Below are 8349 nucleotides of genomic sequence, written 5' to 3'. Positions count from 1 at the left end.
TATCTATCGGAGTAACGGAAGGTCGGTAACCTCCAATTGTATTATAGACTAACCATGGTCGCTTTGTCTCACCTTGAAGGAACAATTATTATAAGATGAGACTATCAACGAAGGATAATATTAAGAGAACGTAGAATAAGGTCACAATCTCGTAAGGCGTCAAATCATATACATATGCACATAGGACCAATTTTCAAGACTCGTAGAATAATCTGAATGAGCTATGATTCAAAATTCAAGATAAGAGTCATGTCAAGTACCTTTCGAAAATTACCATGGATTATATCAAAATAAAACTTTTGAAATCATATACACGTATCTAAGCACGAGAAAATATCCTTTGGAAACTCAAGAAAATTGGCCATCCTAGTGGCTCTACGAATAGGACTTCCTTGAAATTGTATAAAATGACATATACTTGTTTCATAAAAACCATGCCAAAAGAAAGAGTAGCTCTATATACTTATGTCAAAACATGCCAAGAGAAAGAAGGGTAAACCTTACATACATGAAGCCGTTCTTATCATAGCCATCATAGACATATTCTCATCCTTGACATCATCAATGTCATTGTAAAACATATCCATCGTTATTGTCATAAAAGCTTGTAATACTATAAACCTTTGCTTTGGAAAACTATAGACATTTTGGAAAACATTGACGAGTTATAGGAAAAACAGTCATTTCCTTGAGACCATTGACACCTAACTTTTGAAAACAAAGAAAATATGGAAGCGCGTATGAAACCATAACATTGAAATCATGCCTTGAAAGAAAAGGGTAAGCCTTACATACCTTATCCGCTTCCTTAGTCAATCCCACTTAACTCTTGGCCTTCCCAAAAATCTATAACAATGTTAACGAATGCAAACATTAGCTGTAGATATCCAAGATTCTCATCCTAAACTAATATTTTGTCTATCGAAATTTTGGCAGCACTCCCCCTGTAAATACACCACCCACGAGATTTCAACTCTGCCACAATATCAAAAATCATCCAAATCACTTCAACATCCCACAATACAACTCCAAACAACTAGCTCAAAATTTCCGATACCAAAATAGAGTTTTTAACCTTTATTTCATAAAATTTTTAACCATACCAAACGGGGGGTCGTGTGGCCGCAACCAGAAGCAACCATAACCTTTTTAAAATACTTTAAAGCCCTGCAACACGCAACCCAACCAGCTGCAACCGCAGCACCACAACGACAATACACTACGCGACGTCGATTTAACTACTACGACTTCCATTTAGTTGTTTCTAACATCAAGCATCCTTATACATTTTTTTCCACTTCCAGCATCATTTAATACATTTAACATACCCCATAAAAACCTCATAAACTTCAATTGAAAGAGAAAACCTTACCTTGCTCGAAATTCACCAAAACTTGCCTTGGAAGCTCTAGTAGCGCAGCTAAAATTTTGGGGCTATTTGGTAACGTTTTGGGCAGCTCCAAATGATAAATTTACATTATCAATACCTTCATAACAATGTGGTATACCCTAGATAATTAATTCACGGAACGAAATCAAAGACTTACCTCTTTGTTTCTCCCCAAAACCGATCTCTCTCTCTCTCTCTCTAGCTTCAAGTTTGTCTTCTCTTCTTCCTCTTGAATTTTCTAGAATTCTCTTGGGATAAGAATGACCCTAATGAGTCATAAGACACACATACACACACACACACACAAACACACACATATATATATATATATATATATATATATCTTCCACCACTTATCCATATTTAAAAATAAGTCCCTCAAATATGAATATAGACACATGACCCCTACTCCATCTTTCTAGAACTTTCTTTAAAAATAAAGATGGCTTAATTGTCTTGCCATGTACACTTTGGTTCATTTATATTTATCACATGGCCATAAAAGAGTGCACCCCTACATGAATTTTCTTGAATACTTTGTAAAATTTCTATTTTATCCCTAGCCTTCCATAATATTACCATAGGCTACTTTGCGAATTTTCCTTTTTTCCCTTTGCCTTTTCCAATATTTCCACACTATTAATGTTCATAAATAATATTCATAACCAACTTGTGCATTAAAATAAATTTTGAAAGATGGTCATTCCCTTCACTTTACCACGGCTACTTTAAAATATCCAACCGTATAAAATACGGGATATAACATCCACACTATAAAAACTAAAACTATATTTAGTAATGAGTAAAGAAGTGTATATACAGAAGAGTTTCTTGAGAAGACCTGATGAATAAAATGAGGAAATAAGGTGAGTATTCATGGGTGATGTCAAATTGGGGACTATTGATGTCATGGATGATGTCAAATAGATCTAGATCTTTCGATGATTGGTGAGATGAACCTTCATTTAATGGAATACCCTTTTTCAGAGCTGTATTTGAACAAGATAACTTCCTCATTAGGCTTTGGTATCTCATATGAATTGTAGATCTAGAAGTCTAATTTCATATCATTCAAAAATCAACTAAGTTAGAGCCACCTAAAGTGAGACATGATTTTTCTTATACAAATACTCTATTTTGTCACAACACCATGTCTTGTAAAATTTAATATATTTGACCTCATTAGCCTCGGAATATTAAGATATGGTCTTGATATAAGTTGTAAGTAATGATGTTGGTGTTATTCAAAAATTTGAATCACCTAATTTGGACCAGCCTATGAAACGTTATGTCTAAAATACAGAAGCAATATTATTTTCATCGAGAATTAAAATACCACATAAAACGTTTTAGGGGGTGTTATAATATTTCTCCCTTGAGATCATTCATCCTCGAATGAAGATGAAACTAGGAGACATCAAGAACGAATATCATCAAGACATCAATTTCTCAAAAACTTCGATACTCATATGTTCAAACAACATATACTCTAATAGTCAATGACTTAAAATCAAGAATATAGATCGACTCAAAGGTAGAAGTAAGGAATATTACTTTGAACATCATCATCGAAAGGCATGAATAGATGAGGATATTTAGCCTTTATATATTTTTCAGCTTCCCATGCAGCCTCTTCAACAAATTGATTTCGCCATAGGACTTTGACAGATGTCATTTCCTTAGTTCTTAATTTGCGAACCTGACGATCAAGAATATGAACTGGAATCTTTTCATAACTCAAACTCTCTTTCACCCCAATGCTCTCAATCGGGACAATAAGTGAAGGATCTCCCAAACACTTCTTAAGCATATAGATGTGAAATATGGGATCAATAACTGCTAACTCTGGGGGAAACTCTAATTCATAGGCTACGTTACTAAACCTCTTCACAATCTAATAAGGACCAATGTAGCGGGGACTAAGCTTTCCTTTCTTTCCAAATCTCATCACACCTTTTGTGTGTGAAACTTTCAAGTATACCCAATCATACACTTCGAACTCCAAATCTCTCCTTCTAACATCAGTGTAAAAATTTTGGCGACTCTGAGCAGTCTTCAATCTCTCTTGGATGGTTTTCACCTTTTCCTTAGCTTGGTGAACCAAGTATGGTCCAATCAACTCAGCTTCACCAACTTTGAACCAACTAATTGGTGATCTATATCTCCTCCAATATAGAGCTTCATAAGGATCCATTTGAATACTCGAATGGAAGCTATTAATGTATGCAAACTAAATAAGAGGTAAATAATCATCCCAATTACCTTTGAAGTCGATGACATAATCTCTCAACATATCTTTCAAAGCCTGTATCGTACGCTCTGCCTAGCCGTTTGTTTGCTGATGAAAAGAAGTACTAAGGTTCACTCTTGAACCTAAACCCTTCTGAAATGACTTCCAAAAATGAGTAGTGAATTGAGCTCCCCTATCTGAGATGATAGACAAAGAAACTCCATGCAGTCTAACATTCTCTCTAAGATACAGTCTAGCATAATCCTCTATGGTGTCCGTAGTATTTACCGGCAAAAAATGGACTGATTTTGTCAGCCTATCCATAATCACCCAAATAGAGTTATGTTGTTTGCGAGTTTGTGTTTAATAGGTAATGAAGTCTATGTTGATCATCTCCTACTTCTATTTCGGGATCTTTATATTCTGAGCCACTCCACAAGGCCTTTGGTGCTCAACTTTAACTTATTGTTAGTTCGGACACTTGGACATAAACTCTGCTATATCTCTCTTTATTCCACTCCACCAGTATACTTCTCTCAAGTCGTGGTACATTTTTGTCGAATCTGGATGGATGAAATACCTGGAATTATAGGATTCTGCCATGATTATCTCTTGAATGCCATCAACACTTGAAACACATAATCTCCCTTGATATCTAAACACTCTATCTCCCCTTTTGGCAAAAGCCATTACCTTCTGCTTGTAAACCTCGTCTTTTAGTTGAAGGAGAATGGTGTCCTGATCTTTCTTTCCTTTCACCTCTATAACTAGAGATGATTCAGCTTAATTTTAGACTATTGTACCACCCTTACTAGAGTCAATAAGTTAAATTCCCAAACGCGCAAGTCTATACACTTCCTTTGCCAACTCCTTCTTTTCCTCTTCCACATGGGCCGTACTCCCCATGGATAACCTTCTAAGAGTATCGGAAACTATGTTTGGTTTACCTGGGTGGTAGAGAATACTCATGTCATAATCCTTGAGTAACTCTAGCCATCTCTTTTACCTCAAGTTCAGCTCCTTCTGACTAAATACTTACTGCAAGCTCTTGTGGTCCATAAATACATCTACATGTACACCATAAAGATAGTGATGCAAGATCTTAAGAGCAAATACCACAACCACCAACTCAAGGTCATGAGTGAGATAGTTGCTCTCATGGGTCTTAAGCTGTCTGGAGGCATAGGCAATGACCTTACCTTTCTGCATCAACACACATCCCAACCCAAGTTTGGAAGTATCACAATAGATTACAAAACCATCTGTTCCCTTGGGTAGGGATAATACTGGAGCAGTAGTCAATTTAGCTTTCAACTCTTGAAAACTTTTCTCACAAGCATCAGACCATTGAAACTTAGCCTTTTTCTGAGTCAGTTTTATCAATGGTGAGGATATGGATGAAAATACCTCAACAAACCTCCTGTAGTAACCAACCAAACCCAAGAAACTTCTTATGTCAGTTGAAGAGGTGGGTCTGGGTTAGTTCTTAACTGCCTCAATCTTTTGGTTATCAACTCAAATTCCATTACCAGATATAATATGGCCTAGGAACGCTATAGACGCAAGCCAAAACTCACACTTCAAAAACTTAGCATACAACTCCCTCTTCTTGAGAGTTTGTAGTACAATCCTAAGGTGGTTAACATGCTCTCTCTTTCTTCTACAGTAGACCAAAATATCGCCGATGAAGACAATCACAAACGTATCTAGGTATGACTTGAATACCCGGTTCATGAGGTGCATAAAAGCTGTAGGAGCGTTAGTCAATCCAAAAGATATAGCAAGAAACTCAAAATGACCATAACGAGTTTGAAAAGTCATCTTTGAGATGTCATATTCTCTCACTTTCAATTGATGATAGCCTGATCTGAGGTCTATATTAGAGAAGCATGTGGCACCCTAAAGTTGGTCAAAAAAATCATCTATCTTAGGGAAAGAATACTTCTTCTTTATGGTGACCTTGTTCAGTTGCCGGTAATCAATGCACATTCTAAGGGACCTATTTTTCTTTCGCACGAATAGGACAGGAGCGCCCCAAGGTGAGATACTTGGCCTAGTAAATCCCTTATCTAGGAGGTCTTTCATCTGTTCTTTCAATTTTTTCAACTTAATGGGAGTCATCTTATAAGGAGGAATGGAGATAGATTGTGTATCACGAAGAACATTAATACCAAAGTCTATCTCTCTTTTAGGAGGGATTTTGGATAGATCCTCAGGAAAGACTTCAAGAAACTCATTCACAATGGGAACTGACTCAAGAGATAGAGCCTGATCATTAATATTTTTAACTTGGACTATATAATATATACATCTCTTGGAGATTAAATTTTTGGCCTTAAGGTAGGAAATAATTTTACCCCTAGGTACTATAGAACTCCCTTTCTACTCTAAGATAAGCTCATTCAGAAATTGAAACTTGACAATTCGGATTCTACAATCAACTGAGGCATAACAAGCATAAATCCAATCCATGCCAAGAATCACATCAAAATCAACCATGTCAAACTCAACTAAGTCAGCCATGGTATCTATGTGATAGATTGATATAGTATAATTTCTATAGACCCTCTCAACTAACATAGACTCACCAATAGAAGTAGACACGTAAAAAGGCTCAACAAGACACTCAGAAAAGATCTCAAATTAACTAGCCAAGTAAGGAGTCACAAAAGATAAGGTAGCACCCGGATCAAGTAATGCATACACATCAAAAGAAAGGACTCGGAGCATACCAGTAACAACATCAGGTGCATTTTCTTGGTCTTAGAGACTACCCATAGCATACAGACAGTTTGTTCCCCCCACCTACACCTGAAGTTGCATCTTTCTAATTACCTCTATTCTGCGGTGCTGTAGAAGAAAACTGAGATTTACTACCTCAATCTCCATGTCTCTTTGAAGGACACTCATTCTGGAAGTGACCTATCTTTCCACATCCATAACAAGCATTGGTGCCCTTACGATACTCTCCCAAATGGAGCTTCCCACATCTAGCACACGGTGGCTTTCCTCTAGAACCTTGAGCCACACTTACTTGGTACTGAGAACCCTGAGCTCGGAAGTTCTAGTGATTCAACAACCTCTGATCATACCTGGTATTAGGTGTAAAAGCATTTGTTGAGGAAGGTGCATAATTAGAATACCTCTTCTGAAAGAAGGACTTGTTACCCTTCCCTTGCTTTTTCTCGTTCTCATGCCCAACAGACTTAGCCTTCTTGATTAAGTATTCCTCTCGGTCTTTTTTTCTTGTCATCCTCTACATGCTGAGCATACACTATCAATCTAGAAAAATTCATGTCAGAAATCATTAACATTGCCTTATATTTTTTCTTTACATGTTTTTCAGGCTAGAGACAAACTTCCTCATCTTGACCCTCATATGAGAAATCATTTCTGGGGAATATTTGGATAACTGAATAAACTTCAAACTATACTCCTTCACAATCATGCTCTCCTGCTTGAGGTTCACAAATTCCTCAACTTTTGCTTTCCGTAGCTCTTGGGGAAAGAAGTGGTCAAGGAAAACGCTTTCAAACTCATCCCAAACTGTAGGTCCATCATCCTCGCCGCGACTCTGCTCCCACTAGTCATACCATATGTTCGCCACATACTTGAGTTGGTAGGAAACCAACTCAAACACCCTGAACCTCGGTAGTATGCATCTCTTTCAAGATCTTCCGCATCTCATCAATGAAATTTTGAGGATCCTCCTCAACCTTAGACCCTGTGAATACTAACGGGTTCATCTTTAGAAAATCTCTAATTTTTATATTGGAAGATGACTCTTGAGAGCTAATACTAGGAGTTGGTGAACTATGGTTACCCATTTGGGTAGCTACCAGTAGAGTGAGCATGGCAATAGCTCCTCTGAATTCCACCTCTAAAGTAGGAGTGGTCTGAATAGTAGGAATTTAAGGTACCTTAGTAGAACTTGTAGGTCAGCCCCTAGTTTTTGGTGGAGGCATCTCTGACTGTGGAACCTCAGTGTTGGCAGCGTTCCTCTAACTGGTTGTACATTTAGGAGGCATGGTCTATAATGTGTTAACGCACGAATTATAAAAGAGGTTTTATAGAGTTAAACTCTATCGTACGAACTCAGATTATGAAAGAAGTTATATAATTCTTAATGTCCTATAGCCTCCTAATTATACGTGTGGTGCACGACACACCCAAAGCAAGAATCTACTAGACACAACTTCATAGACACCCTAGGACTCTTGAACTCTGTGATCTGATATCAAGTTTGTCACGCCTCGAGAGGGTACCCTAGACGTGACCGACATTTAAAAATTATCTCTGGCCTCTGAGAGAACCACTTGGTCTCATCACTCATTCGTTCATCAACAGAAGACTTAAGTGAAAATAAGAATACTTATGTGGGCTCGCCATCATCAACATCAAATGAATGAAATAATCCTTAGAAGAAGTAGTTTCAAATGAGAACTACTCCAATTACACAATCAAACTCTGTCTACGAAGCCTCTAATACTATCAGACGGTGTCAATGACATGTCCATAGCTATCTCAAAAGAAACATAATACTCTATAATAATAAAAGGATAAAGAGTTTCTCCGAATATAAAAAGGCCTCACTAAATAGTTGGAAAATAATGATGTTCAACGATGCACCTGTTGAGGATTTCTAACATCTATATCTGTATCATAAAATGATACAGTTTGAATAAAGTTAGTACATGGAATGTACGAGTGTGTAAAATGATAGAAAAGT

This window comes from Solanum dulcamara, chromosome 10, assembly GCF_947179165.1.
Source record: "Solanum dulcamara chromosome 10, daSolDulc1.2, whole genome shotgun sequence".
Classification (NCBI taxonomy): domain Eukaryota; kingdom Viridiplantae; phylum Streptophyta; class Magnoliopsida; order Solanales; family Solanaceae; genus Solanum; species Solanum dulcamara.
Note: the sequence above shows the minus strand (reverse complement) of the source record.